A 25,162-nucleotide genomic window follows, 5' to 3' on the forward strand; every position below is an offset into this window, starting at 1 on the left:
ACAGCACTGGTGCATTGCACACAAGAGCATTAAAAAGAGATCAGCCCGCAAGGTTTTTCTTCTGGCATAAGCAGGCTCTTAAAATTCTTTCTCCTGCAAGGAAATGGAGGGTAAAAGGGGGCCAAAGCTTTATTTTCTTTTAGCTAATGTGATAATGAAGCACATGCCTGCCTAGAAAAATACCCCTCCTTCCTCAACCCAAACCTGAAGACATTTATTTCTGTTCCGCAGCAGCTCTTATAAACGGGTTTTCTTGTCGGTGTACTAAATGGCAGGTTTAGTATGCATGGCTGGTACGTGTCTCACAGGACTGCCTCCAGTCTTCTTGGAGCTTCCATCCTCTGCTGCAACACAGACTGTACCTTTCCTCAGCTTCTTTACACAACCAGAGCTTTGATTTGACACTAAAATAACCTGGCGCTGCCAGGCTATCTGAAGAGATACATCAAAATGTAAGCAGTGACAGCAGCCACCTATTTGCACTGCATATTTATATCCTGCAAAGGGAAAACTCTGTCACTTTCTTACCGTCTTCAGAAGAGGATCTGAGGACTTCCTTTTTTTTTTTTACCGAGAGCAGGCAAATATTTCTGGCTCTGGAGCTGTTTATTATGCAAACTGCTTTAGTCACTGTTAGATTTTTTTAAATATAAACATAATGAAAGGGCTGTTTCAGACACCGGGAAGAGGTGTGTGCCCCTGGCTCACAAGAATGAGGTGAAAGCAGGCTTTGCCCTGCCTTGAGCCCCTCCTTGCTGCCATCCAGGGCTGCAGGGCTGTGCCTTTTGGGACAACCTGGGAGCAGGCTGGCACCTGTGCTTCCAATATTAGAGATTCCTAAAAGCTCTTCCTTTGAAGCAGCAATTTCACTTTAAACCTCATGTCTTTGTCGCCCCAAGAAGCGTTGCTCAGGTGGCTGTGCGTGCCACAAGAAGGGGACCTGTCACCAGCCCCGGCACGCTGCAGCTGCAGGCAGCCCTGTGCAGGGGAAGGCAGCACGGCCCCTTCCAGCAGCCGCCACCTTCACAGGCCTTTGCAAGCGCGTCTGGTGGCAAAGCAGAGCCCCCGAAACCGGCACACGAGAGCTTTAGCGCTCTGCTGCCGGCAGGAGCCTGCTGACAGCCGGGTGGGAGAGCTCCGAAGGAACACGGAGCTTCCCAGTTTGGTATCTCAGGTCCTGACAAGGACTACTCCCGCGGCAGCAGTGCCAGAGCCATTAGTGACAAGCAAAAACCTTGTGCTCTGCTGTCAAATACCTCTCACACCATGGATGGAAGCTGCAGCTGAGACAGCCGTGCTCGTACCAGAGAGAGCTGTCTCCCAGGAATCGCTTCCCATCTGCTCCTTCTCTGGAGATATTCGCAACCCACCTGGACACAAACCTGTGCAGCCTGCTTTAGCAGGAGGCTGGACTAGGTGTTCTCCGGAGGCGCCTCCCAAACCCAGCCATTCCGTGTGATCCGTTTTGTCCCCGGTCTTCCATAGACTTATCCTGGAGCCTGCAGGGAGTCCCTGCTCCGCTGTTAGAACCCAAGAGGCAGGGAAATATACAGCTTGTTCAAAACACATTAAACCGGAACACCTGCGTGGCCCCATCTGTTGCAACGAGCTGTATGATAAAAAACCTTCTGATCTCCAAACCTATAACCTGCATCACCACCGTCCATGAGGCTGAACCTCCCTCACCCCCTTCCACGCTGGCATCCCCTGGGACACGGGAGGCTCGTACAGGACACACCACTCTACAACCCAGGGAAGCAGTCATGGCCCTAAGCCTGCCAGAGTTAGAGAAGCATTTGGACAACGCTCTCAAGCACATGGGACTCTTGGGGTTGTCCTGCATGGGAGCTGGACTCGGTTATCCTTGTGCACACCTTCCAGTTGGGGAGATTCTGATTCTAACCAGTTCTTTCCACGGTGGAGGCTGGCAGTGAAGGGGTTAACGTGCTTGGACCTGCTTCCCTGGCGAGGCTCTGTGCACCCCATCAAGATAAATGGGGGAAGTTCACTCCTCTGAGTGCTGTGGTCTCTCTCCAGGGCTCCCTGGGACCAGTACATCACCATCGGGTTAATGTAGCCTAGGTGATTGCCTGCAAAAAGAAACAGCTGGAAACTATGTGTTTAAATTAAATCATAAATCATCCAGGGCACAAAACCAGTAGAAAAGCCTCCAGTTCTTCATACTGGTGAATTGTGAGATTTGATTTATCTGGTACACTGGGGGCCTCATGCTGTGCTCAGGGTGCATATTTTGGGAGAGGGAGGTGGGTGCTGTTTTCCTGGCCAGCTTTGCAGTCCTGTATCAGGATGGGATCCTACACAATGCTCCAGCCTGAGTCCCCACTCTTGTGCGTGGACCAACACGAGACAAGAAACCTCGACATCCAAACCCCTAAACCCTCCATACCCCTCTTTCCAAGCCTTGCTCTTAGCCTCAGGTGAAGTCATCTACATTGTGTTCCTTCAGTTAATTCGCCTTCATATTTAATTTGATTATATGATGCATTTCAAGTTTGAAAGTGAAACAAAACTGGTAATTAAATATGCTCTTATCTTGGTATTTTTGATTACAATATCGAAAGATCAGGCCTTAGAGCTTATTTTGGAGTGCAGAAGGAGGAGCACAACATTGCCAACTCATTCAATTTTATTAGCAGTCCCACAGATCCAAGTTCACTTGTTTAGTTTTCCTTTATATAATTTTGTAAAAATCTCTACTTTTGTCAGAGGCAGCAACCAGTTCCTAGTATTTATGTTTTAGAAGAAAAAAATAGCAACAAACCCCCTAGATCTGAATAGATAACAAGTAACAAGTGCATTTTACTTGTGAAGAGGTAAAAAAGAACAAGTTACAGAACACACTTAAACCCAAAGATCTAATTTTAAAGGCCTGTAATGATTTTTTCAGTCTTAGCTCATTTGTAAGAGCTATGGTTTGGTTATTTCTATCACTACTGTACATTTTTTTCACAGCCAGAGACCTGCCTGATGTGCAGGATTCCCAAGTGGCATCATCCTGTAAACCTGCTGTCTCTAGAAACAAGTGACACTGGTACAAAATAGGAACAGTCAGATACACGACTCCCCACTCATTTTTCATTAGCATGACCTGCTCAAAACACTCATACTTATTATGTACTGTCGGATGCATTGAAACAAAATGATCTCAGTGCTCTGAAAGAAATGCACTTTAATAAACTGCAGCAATTATTCACAGTTTTATATGTAAGGCAAGGGAGCAAATTAAGCAGAACCAGCAGATACAATTGTAAGTGGGATCTTTCAAAGGTCAGTCGTAATTACTGAGTTTCACCTGGGATGGGAGAAGCTTGCAGAAGTCCTGGGAAATTAGCAGTTAGAAAACAATAGCTGATATCACTTGAACTTTATTATGTCCTTGTTTGTCTTGGTTAAGGGAGCCAGCAGTGGTAGAGAGGTTGGTGTAATGGAAAGGAGAACATTTGGATCATAAATCCAAAGAGCACGTACCTGGATTTTCAGCTAACGTTCCCAAGCACACACACACATCTGCCGTGATGGTTTGTGGCTGCTGCATGGCCAGTGTGTAACACCAAACGCAGTCAGGCACATATATCCCTCTGTGCCTCATTGCCTTCCTGCTCCTAGCAAATCAAAGTGACTCTCCTGCTTGAGAAAACAACGAGAAGCCCATAAACAACACCTTGCTTCAGCCTGGCCTCCTCGTTTTGCCGTGCAGGCAGTCAGTGCCCAGTGTTTGGAGATTACCCCACCCCGGGGTTCCCGGCAGCAAAGCGTGGGCGCTTTGGGAGCCCCAGAGCACGTGAGAAAAGCCACCCTTGCATAACGTGGCAGGCGTGGGAGGCAATAGGATGGCTCTTTTAGAGCATTCACATGTTGCAAATATAGCTGAGATAAGGAGCCATTTCATATAATCTGTGCCCCTGGAATGAATTTCTTGTGAATTTAGGCTAGCTGGTTTCACTTTTATCTTCTGTAGCTGATTTCAGTGGCTCTTTCTCACAATATGACATAATTCTGTGATGCAGATTCCTGACATTGCAAGGAAAGTGTCCAAGCATTTCTATTCACATCAGAACTGCTATTAAAAAAATACCCAGAGTTAAATTTGGTACCCACAGTTAATAAATGGCTCTCCTTCACAGTACAATGAGATAATATTTCCCCTGTCTCTACTGTTTTCTATCCAAAGGAGAGAAGAATCCCCATTTTGGGAAAGAAACTGCTCACTTGGAGTGTTTCCATTTCTGGAGTTGCGCCACGTGGAGAATGCTGGGCCCAGCTCCAGGAGATCCAAGCAGCCTAAACCCATCCAAAATCCACGGGAGTTCTGATACTCGTCACTCCAAGTGCCAGCCCAGACGTATCCCAGAGACCGGCCCTGCTGAACTCAGGAACACTTTAGAAAAGGAGCCTTTAAAGACTTTCCTCAAGTAAGTGGCAAGCACTGAAAATTCAGCAGAGATTCTTGGCACAGCTTCCCTGTGACGTGCCAGAGTGCCATCGCCCTCCTGTCCCGTGCCAAAAATCTGCTTTTAGCTCGAGGGCTTTGAGACAGCCTAAGCTCAGCCTAGCCTGGAAAACTCTGTGGAAGAGAGCCCCCAAAATGTGAGGAACTAACCAAAAGCGGGTTCACCCTCTAAGCTGGAGGGGAGTCCGGCCAAACTGGGCAAACTCTGACTTGAAAGCTCGAATGAGGTGTGAATTGCTCACGCCTTAGTCAGGAGGTGACATGTGGCCCCATTAATGGCTTTATTAGCTTTGATGCAATTGAGGCCAGCGGGAGGGAGAGCCTGTGCTCTAAGGGCTGCTCGGTTCCTGCTCTGGCACAGCTTTCTCTTGGTGTCTGTGCTCACTGAACCGCTGCTTCCTCACGGCAGGGATGGTCCCAGCAGTGCTGTGTCCTGCTTGGTGCACCCAGCTGCCTGGGGGTCCCATCCTGCACCCCTTCCAGTACAGTCCTTGGACAGCCAGAACCGCACTGGCAGCTCTTCGAGTGCCTCAGCTCTCTTCTGCGGCTCTTCCCAGGCTCTGGAGAGACCTGGCCCCCTCTTGGCACAAAAATAAAATAAACCAGAAGGTCTTTTGCAAGTTGACACTTGATAAAAGCGAGATGGAGACCAGGCTGCAAACCCCCTACTCTAAGGAGGGCCTGTTGTAGGTTACTCTCCTTTTGCTCTCTGTCTTTCAACTCATCATCTGACAGATGAGGCTCACAGTTCCTCCCTGCCAGTGCAGGTGATGGGATGAGAAATGCAGGTGTGGGATCCTCTGCTGATCAAGTGAGAGCAATCCAAAGCAGTGGGGGCATTTTCAGGTCTGAGCTAATCAGCCTGATTAATACTGCCGTTACTGAGCAGCTGTAGCTCGAGGTGGGGTCTGTTAAGGTCCCTCCTCTCCCTGGAGGTGGGTTAGCTTTTAGTATCCCCTGGCAGGCATCAAACTGTGCCTGGCTCCAGCCTGGGTGCAAATCCTTGGATTAATGTCAGGATGTGGTGAACCATCAGAGTTCAGAGGCAAGTGCAGAACATGTCAGGGCTGCTCATTTGGGGCAGGACTGCCACGGCTCACCCCACAGAGCAAACCTACGAGCCAGCAGCACCTGCACCCTGGCTGCTAACCATGAATTCCATGTCACAGCTGGATATGACAGGCAGCATCACAACAGGCTGGAGAGGTTTTGGAGAGATGTTTGTGTCTAAGCCTAGGGCTGTTGGCTCTGAAAATTCAATGATCATAGCCCTGCTTAAAAATGTCCATGGCTTTAAATATATATATCAAGGTTTTTGCTGGAACATAAATCTTTCCTAAAATAGCTTGCAATGTTCGTATTGTAATAGAGCTACAAAAGCCAAAGCACGAACCCTTGATCAGGAAATCCACCAAAACCTCAAGTGGAAATAACTACTTTAATGTAATTTTGTCAAGGAGGAAGCAATGAAGATACTTCATAAAGAAACAATAATCAATCTCATATAATTAATGAAAATATGATGACACTGATTTTTAAAAGAACAAGGTTTTTGACATGCCTTTTTTCCTTTATTTTTAAAAGGGGGTTATTATCTTCATTGGAATTTAGATTTTCAAACTCTCTAAACCTTTCTGGAACATTAAGAAATATTTCCATGTCCTGTAGAGCTCTTGAAAAATGTGAGATGAATATTGTCAAGGCCAAGGATTTCATACCTCCTTTCAAAAATCCTTATCCTAGAAATAATGAGACTAGATTTAAAATAATAAATGTAACTTTCTGTTTAAATTCTTTGCACTGATGTTTTGAAGGTGCTTTTTATTATCATTTATTAAGATGAGGTGAAATAGAGACATAGACCTGATCTGCTCAATATAGCTGCACTGATTTAACACAGTAGCAAATCAGTTTAATTAGATCAGTGATTAGACCTTATGTGAACACTCCTCCATGCTAAGGGAAGCTTACACTGCGGGTGAATTACATCTTTGGGTCAGAGAAACAAACTACTGGCTTAATAATAATAACAACAACAACACTAATAATAGCAATGATGACAACAACAACAACGTTTTTCCTTTCATACAGATTTTTTTTCTTGATGAAGCCAGAAAATGGGGCAGGTAAGTGGTGAGGAGGGAAGTTGCAATCACCCCTTGTGTCAAGGTGGTGGGATAAACTTATTATGGTGGTAACCTCTAAACCCTGTTCAACAACATGTCTCCATCTGGTTTGGCGAGATGGGGCAAGGCAAAACACACAAACCATAACTAGAATAAGGATTGTCCAGTAGATCGAGTCCTTGGTCTGTACCATCTGTGTCTGACTCAACATTTGTGTCAATAGAGAGAGAGGCAAAAATCGTCACTGCTTGAGAGGGCTGAGATGCGGTGGAGACAGCCCAGAGATGTGGATAACCAGCTATCTAAAATGGTATTTAACCTAATCTAAGGCTCTGTCTGATACTGTTGAGGATGCTTATCTTTTGCTACTACTCCCAGGACAACAAGCCCCTGGTGTCTGCTTGGAAAAGGGGTCTGGGCACACACACAGGCAGCTGGCAGCAGGATCAGCCATTCTCTAGACAGGAAGCTTTTCTTAGTGTGTCTGAGGGGTTCTTGCATGCAGCCCCAAGACCTCCTGGCAGCAGGCTGTGACAGACAGCAGATGACTTCCTAAGGCTTTTATCAGGGTAGTGCACCTCTGAATTCATCACGGAGATATGTGAGTATTAACTCTAGGTAATAAAGTAAGGATGTGCAGATGCAATTATAAGGAGAGGCTTAGCCAGCTCTAAGTAAGTGCTTTGAAATATAGGCTTAAATATCTTTCTGTAGGGTTGGTATAAGCGGTGTGTTTGTAGGAAAGCAGCCTGGTGGCAAAGCAAAGCATAGCTTGTATCACAACCCAGCCACGTGGATATGAAGAAGCCTTAAAAAAAATAAATAAAAGTAACAAAGAGCCCACGGGAAAGTGTCACTTCAGAGCCTGGAGCTGGAGTGGGAAGACAGCAATAGTGGTTTTGTTCAGCTCTTGGTCTCGCTGAGTTGCTGCTACTCTGGACTGGGGCACATATTTCCCTCCAGGCACACAGGAGAGGCTCCAGGAGCCCATTGCAGCTGCTGCAGCCAGACTCTGTGGCTCCAAGGGCAGCAGCCAGCAGGGACATTGTGGGGAAGACAGGAGGAGGAAGAAAGGTTCTGGAGAGGATGGAGATGCAACTGCTGTCTGCTGCCAGGCATGAAGTGAGAACCCACCCAGGTGGGACCAGCTCCTTTCTCACCTCCAAGCTGGGCCTCAGCTCTGGGTGCTGCTGCCCCCCTTTCCTTTTCCAAGACCTTCCAGATGTAACAGAAGGAAGAGCTGGAGATGGGATTGTAAAGCCACGAAGTGCCACAGAGCAGCAATTTCCATTCATTCTGCCTATGAAGACCACAGCCCCTGCAGTGCTGGGAACTGTTTTTTGATGATCATACTTAGAGCAATCACGATGCAGAAGAAATAAATGCAAATACACTGGGCCAGCTGCTGGCCCAATGCTGAGCCAAAGCCACTCTGAAAGCAGCAGGCAAAATTTGTTATGATTCACAAAGCTCCAGGAAGAGTCCCAAGCCAGACATGCAGAGGGGAGGGGACATATGACACCAGACCAGCTACTCACTTCTAGTGTGGTCTGGAAGCACAGGGTGAAATCCTGGCTCCTGGGAAGCTGTGGGTGCTGAGCATAAACACCAGCAGAAAATGTTTGAGGTGTAAGAGAGCTCAGTGTCTAAGTGACAGGATCCTGATGAGCCCTGACCTGGCTCAGAGAGGTGCTGGAAGGGTTTTCCCAGGAGTATGGGCAGAGCTCTTGGGCACACAAGGTGTTGGGCAAGCGAACAAGCTGTCACTGTCAGGTTTACACGATGTGCCTTGAGCGTGTGATGCTGCCGAGTGCTTTGCCAGTTCCATGTCTTCGTTTTGCATGGAGTGTGTTGAAATCAGCCATCCTTCATCTGTGATGTGTTAGCTGGTGGTAAAAACACAAAGTGCTGAGCGTGGTGATGCAGAAGGGCTGCAGGCCAGCTGCTTGAATTGCCTGCCTGCCCGAGGTCCCAGCACTGCAGTGGGGGTGCCTCTCCCCCAGGAAAGCCCTCGGATAGTTGGAGTTTCCAGCCCAGCGTAGCAGAGGGAAACAGCACCAACACAGCCTGTGCTGCTGCACCAGGACATGAGGACCCAGGAGCTGTTTCCCATGCAATGGTGCCAGCTGGCAACCTGGCACAGGCAGCTCACGAGTTGTAATCCAAAATAGTTCCCAACAAGTGGGCATGGGGCCAGGCTGGGGCTGGGAGGGGAGCATGGCACTGTGCCCCCTGTGGGGTGCAGGCTGTGCGCCCCAAAGCTCTGCCATCCCCATCCTGTGCTGCTCCTGATATCAGCAAAATCCTGCTGTGCCTCCTCCCTGGAGTGAGACACCCCAGGCTGGCTGTCACCAGAGCAGGGCACTCATTCATAAATCCAGCACTGGTCAGGATGAGGCTTAGGGGAGGAGCTGGGAATGGAGCAGGAAACAGCGACTGCTTTGTTGGGACGGAGCTGGCATGGAGAGCATGTGTGCATGGATGGAGCCGAGGGAAGAAGATCGGTGGCTTTGTGGTTGAAAGCTCATGGTCAGCTGCTGCTTGCACTGCTCATGGCATGGCTCAGCCCATCCGTGGCTCCCAGCAGCACCCTGAGCTCCTGCCTGGGGTCAGCACATCCCAAACTCTGCCCTGTTCCTCCCAGAGCAGGCCTGGCAGTAGGGCTCACAGCAGGGAATGGTGTTGGGAAAACCCCCTTATGCCAGCACACAGGACAAGCCCCAGAGACTGCAGGATCTTCTGGCTGCTTACTTGCTTTGGGGGGTGCTCCTCAGGACCTCAGTTTCCCCAGCTGCAAAAGGGAAAGGGTGATGCTTTCTCCTTGAAGTGCTTCAGAGGGAAAATCCTGCAGGAAAAGCTGGCAAGGGCAGGAGCTGCCATCAGCATTACTGATGGGTATCTGGGGATGGGTGCTGAGCAAGGTGAGAGGGTCCCAGCTGGTAGAAAGAGGCAGCCCTGAGCTTGGCAGCAGCTCGTGGGTGTCTATGGGAGCTGGGCACACCGTGGGGCAAGTGCTGCCACTGCCCACTGCCATCAGCAGTGCCCAGAGTGCCTCCAAGGATCGAATCCACATAACACACGGTGCTGTGACACCTGCAAGGTATGAGTGGAGTCACTGGGGCCTGCACCTGGCCCAGGCACTCCAGCATCATCCCCCTCCTCACTGAGATGGGCCAGGTAACTGATTTCATCACAGATGTTCCCAAACCCCACCACATCGCTGTTGTACTCTGCCTCTCTGCTCACCCTGCTCTGCTCACACCACTCCAGCAGCCCTGCAGTTACTCCTGATTTACACCTCATCTGGCCTCATTTTTTTTTCTCCTTCGTACCAAATTGCTGGTGCGTGTCTGAGATCCAATTATTTTCATGACCATTATAAAAACTAATAAACTTCAGCAAAGCCTCTGGAAGCTCCGTTGCTCTGTTTGTGTGTCTGTATGGTCACCAGGGCTCAGCATTAGAGCACATCCAGGCCCACACAGGCACCCCTGGGCCAGTCAGACATGGTCATAGTGCTTAGGACAGTGTACTGCAACTGCTTGATAGGTAATTTAAATATAATGAAGTTCATCAGCAGCAACCCAAATTGTTGTGAGCAGGGAAACAGAGAGAAAGGGCTCTGGGAAGAGTTTTCTGCTTCAGCCAGAGAAGAATTACTGCTGGCCCTTGAGCATAAATCCACATCTGTGGGTGAGAAGGTGCTTTTGCCCTTTCTGTTCACTCTGCTCCTGTTTCATGTACCAGTGCTGGTGTGACTGTCCCCCATCACACCCTGTCCTTATGCAGGGATGGGGACATGGCCCTGGGAGCAGCTGATGGTCACAGGCACCGACAAAGGCAGGACATGCCCCAAATGCAAGTGCAGTGGGTTGGAAATCTCCTCAGCTCTCAATTCCATGACCTCTGGGGCCTCCAGCCTCTGATTAGCATGGGCTTTGTGCTGCAAGGGGCTTTGCTGGGTCCTAGTGCTGCCATGGGGTGAGTGCTGCACTTCCATCCATGCTGGAGCAGCTCCTTCCTGCCATGGATGGCACCACGAGCTGGCTCAGCCACCAGTGATGTGCACCCACAGCTCCTCCCTCCATCGTCCACCCACCCATGCATATCCCATGGTGGCACTACGGACTAGAAAGTGAATTTTCAGGGCCACATCTTGAAATGGGCAGCTTAAATTTGTTTCTGAAGCACTGTGCACGGCTTCCTCTCTTGAATTGGGGTGGGGGGCTGTGGGAGGAGGTGGTGGTTCTGGAGAGTATAAATTATTTATTACTATTTTTTTATTATACTGGTGAGGCTGTCCTCACAGCCCTGATCATTTTTCCCAGCTGCCAAGGTAAATGACAGGAAAAATCCCAGGACAAGGGAGAGGCTTTGTGGATGGGGCTGCAGGTGGGGGCACAAGGCTGAGCTGCATCCCCTTCTCTCCCTTTTCTGCTGCTCTCTGCTGCACCCTTCTGTGTTAGGGTTGCAGGCCTGATCTGCCCTGTTAGCAGCTCCATCAGCAGCCTCCAGCCTTGGGAACCAGGAATAAGGAGCAACAGCACAAAGCATTAATGTGTCTCAGGTCTCCCCTGATAATTAAAGAGCCCTGCAGACGAGCAGGTTTGAGTTGTCTCATGTGTGCCTGCTGAAATCTTCCACTACTTGCCAGCAGAGGAACCTGCCTTGGCAGTGCTTGCAGCTGACAGCACCTGCTTGGATTTTCATGTTTTCAGACTGGTCGTTTTTAGAATTCAAAAGTTGCAGCCCATTTAATTTTTTTACGTTTCATTCATCTGTGTGACTGAAAATAGCCCGAGCAGTTTCAGATCCTTTTTTTGTTCTTCTTTGTTTTTTAAATCATCAGTTTCTTTCTCAGACAATCTCTTTGCTGCAAAAAAATAATAAAATAAATGTGTCTTCAGATTAAGAGATTTGTCTTAGTTGAAAATCTACTGGTAGAATGGCCCACATAAGTGCCACCTCTATGTGCTCTATGACCATAAATCCCACCTGTGCTCCTTGGCTGCCAGTTTCTTCCACTGATCCTGAATGATCACTGTCAAAGGGCTTATTTTTACAATTAAAAAATGGATTAGATGTTGTGCTTCTGAATTTCCAGAAGACTCTCCACAGGGCCAGGGTGTGGGGCTGTGCATGTTTGGGGTTACCTTGTGCACGGGATGAAGGCAGCCCTGAGGCTCTGGGCTCACACAAACCCAAACCACTGCACCCCAGTCCCCCTCCTCTTCCCAGGACACACACAAACTGCACGAGGTATCTAACTAAAAATGAAAACTGAGTGATATTGTGTTTTCAGAATAAAATTTAGATATCCACGTGCATTTGTGCAAAGGCCACAGAACACAGCAGCAAACACTCAGCACTGTGGCATCTGGGAAGGGAAGGGAGCTGTGTCTGTTAATGCAGGAAGAGTGAAGGGATGCCATTGCATATTTGAACATCCAAATCCAAACTGCAAGAAACCTTTCTTGCTGGGCCCACTCCACAAGCATTTCCCATCCCAGGGCTGGAGTGCATTACTCCTGGAAAGCCAAAGCCCCTGGGGCCCAGGCAGGGCAGGTTCAGGGGCTCACTGCAGGGCTCTGCTGAGCTCTCTGGGTGCTGGGTTAGTTATTAGTCACACCATAGAGAGCTGCTGTCACCCTGCACTTTGCATGCCTGAGGTGGGATTAACATCTGGCAAGTGCCACAACGAGACTGTCTGGTCAGCCCCAGCTCCTCACCCTGTTCCTCAGATTGTGGCTGAGTCCTCATACCCTTGGGCTGGGGGAATGAAAATAAACAGACTCACAGCTCTGCTGCCAGTCAGGCAGAGGGAATGACTTCAAGCCTTCCTTTGGATGGTTACAGCAGCAACAAAGTTATAACAGGAACTGATATTTTTATTCTTTTCATTTGCATTTGAAATGTCACTCTGGGGACTTCACTATTATTGTTACTGCAAACGCATGCCTTGATTTTTGCAGTCCTGACTGTGCTGCACACAGGGATACTGGGACTGATCTCCTGCTCTGCAGAGACCAGCCATCCAAATTTCACTGCCAGCCAGAAATTAATTGGAGTAGGAGGCAAGCAGAAATTAAAGGGGGTGGGAGAGAAACATACACTCTTCACCTGAGGAGCATGTTACATTTCTGCTTCTGCACTCGTGTCCACTTTGGCAAACTGATAAAATCAGCTTGGCAACAATAAAGCTCCTCCTGAGTGTTGTGATTTATTTGTGATTAATTCCTACATAGTCCAGAGCAGGCGCTCTTCACCTGAGGAACATGTTACATTTCTGCTTCTGCACTCGTGTCCACTTTAGCAAACTGATACAATCAGCTTGGCAACAATGAAGTTCCTCCTGAGTGTTGTGATTTATTTCTGATTAATTCCTTCATAGTCCAGAGCAGAAGTTTCTATTTTAAAGATACTCTCGTTGCTGGTAATTTTGGAGTAACACCCATGGGAGGGCTGGCACGGCCGGGACCCTCTCTCTTTAGGTGCTCTATGAGCAACTGTATCCTAGAGGAGCTGAATGAGAAGCTAAATCCTGCTTTTTCTAGGAGACCTCACCAGATCCCCTGCACCCAAACCCTTCTTGCAGCAGCAAGACAGTCTCATGTGAGCAATGCGTGTGGCCAGAGTAGGTGCAGTTGTTACACATGAAAGGAGTCTGGGTCCTGGAAACAAACCCTTGGATTTTTTCCCAGTGCAATGTGCTTGTAGGAGAATAACAAACAGAAGATCACAGGGGGCTTTACCAGGTCATGCACCATCTGGTCTCTTGTTCTTGGCTCCAGCAAGGCTGAAGGGCTCGTCTCAGCCCACCATCACTCCTGGAAATGGTTAGCATATGTGAGGGCTCTTGGCAGTCCCTGGGGCTGGCCAGGGAGAGCAGGGCTTTGGGAGGAAACTGAGGTGACCTGGCCTGCTCTGACTGTCCTGGATACCCCAGAAATATTTGAGAGTTCAGATCGATGCTCAGCTCACCAAAGTGAGCTGGAGTCCATCTCTCTGTCTCAGGTGATGCTGTGATGTGAAGTTGTGTTGGTGAGGCAGTGAGAAGACAAGAACCCGTTGCACGCCGTGGTTGTGACCACCAGACCAGGAGCTGCTCTGCCCACTCTCCTTGCCCAGGCCTTGCCAAGTGGCTCTGCATGCAGCTGATGATGGCTGGTACCATCTGTGCCACCCTGCCAGCAGGGCTGTCCTCTCCTGGGCAAACCTGCTTGGCTCCCTCACACTTTGGCGTGGCTGGAACTCTCAGCTGTGCTGTGATGAGCAACAGAGACCCACTGCTGGGAGGGGCTGGGATCTGCAGTGGTGCTTTTATTTCAGATGGTCACATTCTTTTCTCCTAGAAAACACTCCAGCTCTTCCTCCTCAGCACGGAAAAAAAAAAAAAAAAAAAAAAAAAAAAGCTGCAGGAAAGGATCTGGAGCATGCTAGTGACTGCTCCTGCCTCTCGGGGCACGTATCAGTCTTCCCACGATGTTCCCATGGAGATGACCCAATCCTCCTTCTCTTCCAGAGCTCTTGAACCTGCTGCACAGGCAGAGAAAGTTTGTTAAAACCGGATCTCTGAACATCCAGCTTGCAAAAATTCTTTTGGGAAGGGAGATGTAGAGACTCAGGGCCACCCTCTGCTTCACCCCAGGGTGTTAAATCAGTGCCCAGCAGGGAGTTCAGCCCTTGGAAGGAAGGGAAAGACCAAAGGAGAGGGAACACCCGTCTGATGCCTGAGGTGACCCAGGGAAGTCAGGGGTGACCCACATCCATGGGTTTACCCCAGCAGGATATTGCTGCCTGCCCAGCTGCTTCCCTGCAGGCTCTGCAGTGAAAAGGAATGATCCAACCTTGGGAGAAAACATCATGCAAAAGTCATGACGACATCTGCTGAGGGGCTGATAACTAATGACCAGCTCTGCTCATGTCTGGGATAGGCCATGTGCTAGCTCATAGGGACAAAACATGAGAGGAATGACAGAAAAATATAGCTGCTGGATCATTATCCGATGAATTCCTCACTTTTACAAGTCACCTTGGAAACTCTGGGGAAGAAAGAAGGCTTGGAATACACTAGCACAGATTCCCAGTGACCACAATGTGCAGCTGGAATTGCAGTGTAAGAGGACTCTCATTTTTAAACATGACCAACCAGCTTATTGTTTCCCAATTTCTGATAGATGCACCTGTCATTGAAAAAAGGATGAACCCCATACCCACATAAACTGCAGCTCTTACACAACCCAGGGACCCTGAGAGTCACTACAGAAATGGACCAAATTCCTGGATAAGCCAGGTCAGATTTGAGCAATTCACAGTGACAAATTTAATGATCATATCCTGCATCAAGGCAGAAGCTGTCAGTGCCACTGTGACAATCTCATGGAGATGATACAGCCATGGGCACCCAAATGAACTCTGGAACACTTTCAAGCACAGCTGGGTGAGGGGTGGGCAGGGAGCAGAGGGGAGTGTAGAGACCATGGCAAGGGCTCTTTGGGTCTGTTTGTGAGACCTGACATCTCTAAGGGCCAGATCCACCATGGCTTTCCCATGGGAGCCTCTTCCCACACATTTTGTGCACTGTGCCCCCCGCTTTGATCTTTGCCTCCTCCCCTAAATCTGCCAGCTGGTGACCCTGCCATAACTCCCCTGCACAGGCTGAAACCTTTCTGGGCTTAAAAAAAAAAAAAGGTGCAAAAATAAAAATACCCTCTCTATCACCCCGGGCCCCTGACAGCACCATCATTCTCCTTAAGTGTGTGCTAAATATGCTATATAAAAATAAAATGTATCTTTTCTGATGACATAGAATCCTAGTCTTAAAATGTAATTTATGAGGGAGCCAGAAATCACTGATAGCCAGCATTGCTTCTGCTAACTCATGAGAAAAAGGCTTTGTTCTGAAATCTTGCCTATGGTGTTATTGGCAGTGGTTATTCCTATGAAAACCTCACCAAGTTTACCCAAAGTCCTTTGCAGACATCCTTGGAGTTACTATTTCACAGGGGGCACTGCCAGCTTCCCCACAGTGTTTGGTAAATTGGGGTTTGAGCCACAAGTAGACTGAGTTGGGCTGTTTCTTCTTTTTTTTCCAGCAGAGATTGCACAGGACTGCAGTTTTATTCCCTGAAGAAACCCACCTGCAGTTCAGGTGTTGGGATCAAAAGTCAGCATGGACACAGCACATTTAGCAGTATTTTATTGCATGCTTCTACACCCACCCCAGCAAAGAGCTGAGTGCTGAATATTAAGAGAGGGTGAGATTTAGCTTTAAAAAGAATGAATTTTTATCACTTAAGAGGATATTTGCAGAGGTTAATGAAACAGATGTTGAAATCTGATAGGAGGGCCTCTGAACACCTGACACTTGTTTTTTCCTTTGAAAACCACGACCTTGCTCAGTCCCAGCATTAACCAAATCCCCCCCCCTCTGCAGCCATGAGCCCCATCATGTATATTTGTCCAAAGTGCTCAGCTGGGATGTACTGGATGGGTGTCATTATGGAATGGGTTACAGCAGAGGCCATTGCCCGATGTGCCAGGACACTCCTGTGCCACAGGCATTGCCACTCGGCAGGTTCCACCCTTCCCTGGGCCACGCTGAAAGCCAGCAGCAGGGAGAGCCAGACTGAGAGCAATGCCACGGCCAGCGCTCTCCACTCGCTGGTCTCTGCGCTGGCCCAGGAAGGCACCGGAGAAGTCTCTGAGCACACGGAGAGAGACCCAGCAGCGCTGGCTTGTGGGGAAAGCAGGAGTGAGAGCTCCGAGCACCATCGTGTGGCACGGACTGTGCTGGCATGAGCTCTACACACAGCACTGCTGTACTTCCCACTGCTGCACATCTGTCACTGCTGCACATCCCACCCTGCACATCCCACACTGCACATCCCACACTGCACATCCCACACTGCACATCTGTCACTGCTGCACATCTGTCACTGCTGCACATCCCACCCTGCACATCCCACACTGCACATCTGTCACTGCTGCACATCCCACACTGCAAATCCCACACTGCACATCTGTGACTGCTGCACATCTGTCACTGCTGAAAATCCACACTGCACATCTGTGACTGGTGCACATCTGTGACTGCTGCACATCTGTCACTGCTGCACATCCCACACTGCACATCCCACACTGCACGTCTGTCACTGCTGCACATCTGTCACTGCTGAAAATCCACACTTGCACATCTGTGACTGCTGCACATCCCACACTGCACATCTGTCACTGCTGCACATCCCACACTGCACATCTGTGACTGCTGCACATCTGTCACTGCTGAAAATCCACACTTGCACATCTGTGACTGCTGAACATCCCACACTGCGTATCTGTTGCTGCTGCACATCCTACACTGCTGAACATCTCACACTGCACATCCTCTCACTGTGACACACACACTGCTGTTCGTTCCACTGCTGCTGGACTGCACACACCAAGCTGCTGTGATGGCTGCAGGCTGCCGTACAGGCTGACCTGTGCCCTGCTCTAGGGATGCAATAACCAGCAGCAGTTTGTTTTGACATCCTATCACCCACACACCCACTCGTCCACTTGTGCCAGCCACCAGAGGAGTGCTTGCCCCACCTTTAACCGTGGGAATTGCTGTACGAGAGTCAAACAGATCCACACTCACTCAAAAGGCCAGCTCTTTGGCTTCTCATGGGCATGGTTGTTCTGGGCCAGTCTGGCAGCCCCTTCTGTGTCACCACCACTGCTGGCTGATGTGCCTGATCACTTCCATTGCCATAAATCAGACCTGAGCAAAATGCTCTGGTGAGTTTTACAGAAAAAGAAGCTAAAGCCTTTGTAAACCTCTGCAAGAGGGGCACTGTTCCCATATTATGGCCTCTGTCTCCTTTCCTGGGGTGCTTTGACCACCCTCTCTCTGCAGCCTCACAGCTTTGTGCTCCAGCACAGGCAATTCCTTCATTTTAAGCAAAAAGATTAATTCCAATTAATCTTGGAATTCATTGAGATTTGGCTAGGTGCAGGTGATAGACCAAGAATATCTTACAGTGCTCAGTTCTGGAGTTAAATCTTGGTGCACAAAGAAAATGATCACTCCTTAATAGAATATTAACAGAGAAAGGAGAAGGGAGTTTTCGGTTTGTTACTTAATGCTAGAGAAGAACCCCAAATTGAGAGTGACCGTGGGGCACAAGAGCCCCTCCTGATCCTGAGCCTTTTGGTTGTGCCAGAGGCCACGGAACATCCCAGACCCCTCTGTGCATCTGAGGGCATGCACAACAGCAGCATCGCTGCCTCAGTTTCCCCACAGGACAGCGAGGAGCCCCTTGCTGCCCTGCAGCTGCCCATGCCTTGGTACTCAGAGGTGGAAAAAGCCCCAAGGGTGAGGCTCAGTGCAGAAAAAACTTTGCTCTGGAATGGAGATTTATGGCACAGCTCGGGGAGGCTGCGGGGAAGGAGAGCGGGATGCAGGCTCCCAGAAGATGGCACTCGTGGTCTGCGGATGGAGCCGCACTCGCTGAAGATGGCTATGGCAAGGGAACCCATAAATAGCCCTGGACAGGCTGTCAGGGAGCCTGATTTAAGCACCAGAAATAGTGAAACTGTGGAGGTTTCTCAAAAATTAATTTTTCTAAAATGGGAGAAAGATGAAGCCAAGCCATTTTTTACCTGCTTTCCTGCAAGCTTCTTCCCCGTGAGGAAATCAAATTTAACTTCTTTGCTGCTGCCCCAGCAGCATCCAGGTGGGGCTGGATCCTTCCTGAACTGTCACTGCATGTGGTGGCTGTCACACTGCTGGGGCACCCGCGCCTTTCCCCTCCCCACTGCTGTTCACAGGGCAGAGCTGGCTGATGCTGCACCCATGGGATGGGACAGGCAGCGAAGTTTCTATCCCTTATCAGCATTTACTTGAGGAATTTGGAAAAAATTCTACACTGCAAGGGTGGTCAGCACTGGGACAGGCTGCCCAGAGCAGTGGTGGAATTTTTGTCCCTGGCAATGCTCCAAAAGGGTGTGGATGTGGTGCCTGGGGACCGATGGGCTTGGCAGGGCTGGGTTAATGCCTCGACTCCACGATCTTGGAGGTCTTTTCCAACCTTAATGATTTAGTGATCAGGGCAGGGCTAATTTAGGAAGGAAGAGGTGATTACCATCCCCCTCTCAAATTTAGATCTGCAGGTCCTTAGTCTCGTTTACACATCAGCTCTAGAAACACACTTTAGCTTTAAGTTTAAGAATAAATACTGGGCTCCTGTTATTCCTCACACTGACAGCTTGGGCACAGGTTTACTGAGAAGTCTGCAGGGCGATCTCCCTCCTCACACACATCAGGAAGCAACTATCCCAAAACTCCCAGGACTTCTTTAACTTCTCCTGTGTTACATTAAGAATTTTTCCACCTGAGATCTCTCTCGAGTCCTGCAGAGCTGAGTCCCCCAGTGGGAGTGGATTAGCTTTGCTCTGAACAGTCATGTCCCGGCAGGGAAAGTGTCCCCGAGGACCAGATGAACCTGCAAACAAGCAAAGATGGCTCATCCTAAACCCTGCCAGCCCTGGCAGGGCAGGGGAGGAGGGCAGCCCTGAGGACAGGGGCAAGGCATCTCCATGGCCAAAAGGCTGAACAAACATTGCATTGCATTTCCCACTGCTCCAGGCCTCGAGGATGATGATGGGTTCGAGGTACCAAGGCCCTCAACAGGGCACAGATGGGCTCAAGCCACTGGGACAGGCAGTTCCAATGCATGAGCTGAGGTACAGGCTTGTGGGGATGCCTGGAGCCTCTGGTGTGGGAGGGATGATGTGGATTAAACACCAACTGGGGAAGAGCTGTGCCAAGGATCAGAGCAGAAAAATTTGACCTCTCCATCTGAAAAAGCACCAAAATGGTCATTGTTAGCTCCCACCCCGATGGAGAGATGGGAGGGATGTACCTGGCTGATGGGCCAGGCCAGCTCTGCCTGCAGGAGCATCCTCCCAGGAAAGGAACAGGACAACAAACAAAACTCCTCTCTCCTCCCTGCACCCAAACCCACTCAGGGTAAATTATGCCCTAATTATTGAGCACTGACTGTCCCCTATAAATTATGATCTGTCACAGTGTGTTGTTCCCCCAGGAGGTGCTGGGTAATTTTTTCAGTGCCTCTGCAGCTGCAAACCTGCCTGGGCCCATCAGCTCTGCAAAAGAATTCTCAAAAAGGGTTTTTTTTTTTTTTTGTTTTGCATCTTTTCCTGATTTTCTTTTAAACAACTATTAATTGTGCAATATTTTAACAATTATTTGCTGCTGGTTTGAGTGCTCCCTCTTGGTTATGGATCCTGTTGTTAATGTACCTATCCCACCTCCATCCCCTCAATTCTCTCTACTCCTGTAATCTAGGATGGTGTTATTGTTTGGCTTCCTGTACTCCAGGATGGTGCTCAGCCACTGCTGCTCTGTGCCAGAAGTGCAAGCTGTAGTCAAAAAGCAGAGGCATATTATTGGGGTGGAAAAAGAGAGGTTTAATTTGAGATTTTACAGACCATGCCCAAACTGAGAATAAGATACTCTCCCAAAGAACATTTGTGCTTCACCTAATATTTTCAGAGTAGCAGAGCAATGAGATCTGGACACGTCAGCAAAATGAATAACAGGACTGGGAGCAAAGTACCAGCATGATGGGAAAATAGCCATTATATACTGCATTTACATGGGGTTCTTAATTACAGATATCAGTCGATAAAAAATAAAATTCATATGATCTATAGCTATGTAAAACCAAGAGACAAGGGAGTCCAGACCCAGAATATTCACAATGGACTTAGGCCAGTGATGGATAAAGAAGATCAAAAAAGCTTCTTTAAGGTAATAGGACATTACTCTTGCTAAGATAAATCATATTTTTAGCAAAAGATCATGAAAAAGAATGGACTCTAAATGCATTTGTGGGCAGACATCAATGTGAAAAAGTTGGGGATGGTTTCAGTCCAAGCTCAGAAGTTTGGAAACTGGGTTGAGTCATTTGAATTTACTGCACAATGACAGGGTGAGGGACACCCCTGCACCCAGAGCCACCCTGGCTTTGCAACTGGCACTTCACCCCATCCTCAGATACTAAAGGAAAAAGCTGGGACTGGCTCTGCCTGGACTGAGGCTGAATAGAGCTGCAGTCTGGCAGAGAAGACTTGATGCCCCAGCACCTGCACCCCAGCAGGAGAATAAGGATGTGTAAGAGAAAAAAAGGGAAAATAAGGATTCCTGCTGCACTTGTGATCCAGAACAGGAAGCATCATGCCCAGTCATGGGGTTTAGAGAATCTCTGCCTCTTTTGTAGTTGCTTTCCAAGCAGAAAAGAGTCTTAGAAGTTTAAGGCTGGGATTTGCAGAGTACTTTCCAGCTGATTTTAGGAAGAGAAAAATGACATTGAAGCTGAGCAGCCCTGGGGTGTCTTGCATTGCTCTTTAATGCAAGTGTGAAAATGCTGGTTGGTTCTGTAGGATTAGTTAGGGAAAAATCCCAAAAGACACAGCCAGCCCAGTCACTGCACAGCTGCTTTGGCAGTGCCATCAGCTCAGTGACACTTTCATAGCCTCTCTTCTCTGCAGAGAGGATTGTACAGACCTGCACAGCCTGGCAAGGCAGCACCGAGCTGTCTGCTGTGTCATTTGAGACTCTGCTTTCTCCTTGAGATTACACAATTACTGGGTGTAATTGTTTAATAGAGTCACATCATTGTCCTCTTGTGAGAGGCAAGGGACTGACCACATCTCTTTGTCAAGGCAGAAATCCTAGGAGTCTAGATTAGCCAATTACCATAACCTACAAGTGTTGTGCAAGGTACTTTTGATGGATGAAACTGATTTAGGGGCCTGATAACTTGTCAATTCAAAATAAACAAACAAAAAATTTCCCTTGTATGATGGCTGGAGAAGTTCTGGTTTTTGTCAGCTCCCTACCTCAGTTTTAAAATCACAGTGGAGCCCCTTCTTCTTGTCTTTGTAGCTGCTTCTTACTCTGCAGAGCTCAACCCTGAACACCACGCTGCTGCTCAGTCTCAGGGTGCTGTGAGGTCTGGATGCCTGTGGAAAAACAGCCAATCTGGGAATGTTTCTCCTGATCTGGATTACATGGTTGAGACATTTGTGTGATGTCCAGTGCTGAAAACATGAGAAATGGACTTGCTTCCTCGATGTGCAATTTCAGGACCATTCCTGACAAACGAAGCCATCTGCTTACCTTAATCAAGGCATCTTGTTATGGGCTGGTCCTAGGAGTGAGTATTAAATATACTGTTCTGTAGCATTATTTATGACTTGCACTGACACTGCATCACTCTGTTATCCATACTTATAGAAAAAGACCCACTGTAAGTATAATTAGTTAATAAATCACCATGAGTGATAAACAGAATGATGGATGCAGGTTTCAGTTGATCACTTTTTTATTAAGGAGAGATAAATCAGCATCATATTGTTGCTGTAAACCTTTCAAATTGGTCAAAAATCTTGCAATGCTGAAATGCAGCAGGGAGGTGATTAACGTGTCAATTGTGCAGCAACAAATTGCACCTGATAATTGATATCAATCAATCCTTTTAATTTCTCTCTGATGTAATGGGTGTTATACATCATCCTGCTCTCCTGCCTCTTCACCGTGGCTTTTGCAACCTTTCCTGCACAACCAGGCACCTCTCCAGGCATCTCCTCCAGCCTCAGGCCATCTCCTGTGCCCGGCAGCTGCAGCTCCTGCAAAGCCTTTCACCCTTCAACTAACCCTGCATTGCTCTTGGCTTTTTGGGCTCTGACCCCACCTGATATGAGCAAAGGCCAACACAGCCCCCACACAACCTTCTGGTTTTATTTTTGCTAATAACATCACTCTGTCAGAGCTACAAGCCTCACTGATAAAGGTTGGGTAAAACTTTAAGAGGCAGAGGCTGTGGAGAAGTGATGGTAACAGATTAAGTTGGGTCCTGCCACCCATCCAGGTGTTCACCCCAGGGTGAATCAAAGTCTAGCAGCTTTGACCTGTATTATGTAATATGAGAAATTGGCAAAAAGGGACCAACAGCCCTTCATCCCAAGGAGCAAACAAGTCAGGCATAGGGGAAAAGCACTGCAGCTCTCAGAGGAAGGGGGTGAACCAGATATGCAGTGAAACCTTTGTCTTTGCACAAGCTTTTTTGGTCCCTTGGTGGTTAGGCAACACTTTAAAAAGTAAATAGTTATTTTCTTAAGGCAGGGCTCACAGGTCTTTTTTGATTTCTTCAGTATACCAAAGGAGAAAACTCGGAATTTACCCCCTTTTCCTGCACATAATGGCCAGGGAGGATTATCTACAGAGATCAGGAGCCATCTGCCTGGCTTCAGGGAAAGGGCCTTCTCCTGCATCATTTACTGTAGGATTTGGCCACATCAGTGTCTCCTGTTGCTATAGCTTGTGCTCATACAAAGTAAGGGGGGACCAGGAGGTGGCCTAAGCCCTACCCTGGATGCCTGGGATCAGACACCACAGGGACAGGGCTTGCACCAAGGATGCTGTTTTAACCTACAGCTCCAGTTAGACAGTGGTTTGATGCCCTTTACCAAGTCAAACACTTCCTAGTGCAAAATTCTACTTGTAGCTCAATGCAGAGGTGGTAACAAAGTGCTTAGGAATTACTTTCAGCTACAGTTTTGCCAGACTAAAACAGGGAAGCTTACTTGGAGCAGGCTGAGAGCTTGGCCTGCACTGCACTTTCTGAGGAGTCAGATGTGCAGCAGACAGGAGCTGTGTGCTTTGCCAGCTGGAGAGAGCTCTGTGAGCACCCAGCTATATTTATCCAGCAGTGAAATATGTGCCCTGCACCCAAAGGACTCTGCTACTTCCTCCATAAGGCCCCACCACCTTTTATAGCCCATATGCTCGCATGGCAGAGTCCAGCTAATAGCCAGGATACTTTTGGATATTATTGGAAGCAATCAGTTTTCTCTTTGCAACATGGCCATACATTCACAGCTTGTTCCTGGTGGTCGAAGCCCTTGATGCCACATGTGCAATTCCACTGGAATTACCAGGTATCTTCGTGCCCTGGATTTCACTTGTCCACTGAACAAAAACCAAAGCTGAGCAGCTCTTACAATGGAGTTGGTGGGGAGTGGGGCTTGACCTTGAGTCACAAGTGGATCTTCAGGGCTGTGAGCACCTGATCATGTCCCCAAACTGGTGGGCATCCACATGACTCCATGGGACTGATGGAGCTTCCACAAGTGGAGGAGACGGGTGGCATCTCCCACTCTCACAAAAGCCTCTTTCCTGCCCTATCCACATTCAGTCTGGCTCTGGCTCTTCCTGCCTTTTTCTGTTTCATCATAGTTTCCCCTCTGTCATATCTGTCAGGTCTCATATCCCCATGACATAGCATCCTCTCATATTATACTTGCCATAATACAGGGAAGATGAATATTGCCCCATAAATGCCTCTTAAGTTAATGTGAAACTACATCTCGCTACATCATGTATTCAACAAGCCATCATTTTCCTCATAAATTTTGAGGAGCATTTTACCTTCTTGAAACGATTGGCTTGTGTGTCCAGCTGGGAAATAATCACAGCCCGTGGCCTGGGCTGGCTGCAGGGCTGTAAATCACCCCAGGGCTGAGCAGCCATCCTGCCCTCCCCTCCCGAGCCCCTGAGTGCTGCTGATTGGCTTTATGGCATCAGCTCAGCACGGGTGACCCTGCTGCACTGCCAGCCCTTAAATCAGCACCAGACAGGTGTCAGTCTGTGTGGAGAGGTGCCTCACTTCTTCCTTGGGATGGAAAGAGAAGATTTCTGATGCTGCAGCATTGATCCACTGACAGCAAGCAGCACTCAGGCACACATTAGACACTAACAGCCTATCACTTTTTATTTTACTGGGTTGTTTCTGACACTTCCCCTTCTGCAGTGGTGAGTACACAGCACTGGAACCACTCAGTTTCTGAATGCTCACCAGATTTTCCATTTTGTCTCGGGTCCATGGAGTCCAGAGACCTTCCTGCACCCAAGAGTCACACTCCAAGCTGCTATCCCTTTTCAGTGGGCAGGGACCAAAAGGGAGGATGCTTCTTACTTGGGATGCTCAGCTTGAAGGAGATGTGAATTTACTCACAGAACAAGGACCACTGGCCATTTTAATTGCTCTGTGTAGGAAGAAGCTATAGAGATGCCCAACCACATGAATAGACTTGTCTTATTAAAATTAAGCAGGTGATCTGCTCACTCTGGTATTGTTCAAGACAGAATAGAGACCAGGGAAGCAAAAGCAGCCAACCCTCCCTCCCAAACCACACTAGACCCCGTTTTTCTGGTAGCCACTGTGACCTTTAAACCACAATTGTGGGCTGAACGCTGCAGCAAATGAGTTTCCAGGCCTCTCTTGGCAGTCATTCCCCTTGACAAAATCCATCATGCACTTTGGCCTGAGCAGCTAGTTCCAGGATTTGCTTTTGGGGAGGCTTGTCAGGAATGACACCGGATAATGCACACTGTACATGTCTGGAGTGCACTTAGATACATCTTGGTATTAAACCTCTTATTTTCCATACACAGCTTTTGCTGCCAGAGGCAGGGGCAGCCCATCTGAAGCCA

Source organism: Sturnus vulgaris, chromosome 17, assembly GCF_052056855.1.
Source record: "Sturnus vulgaris isolate bStuVul1 chromosome 17, bStuVul1.hap1, whole genome shotgun sequence".
NCBI lineage: Eukaryota > Metazoa > Chordata > Aves > Passeriformes > Sturnidae > Sturnus > Sturnus vulgaris.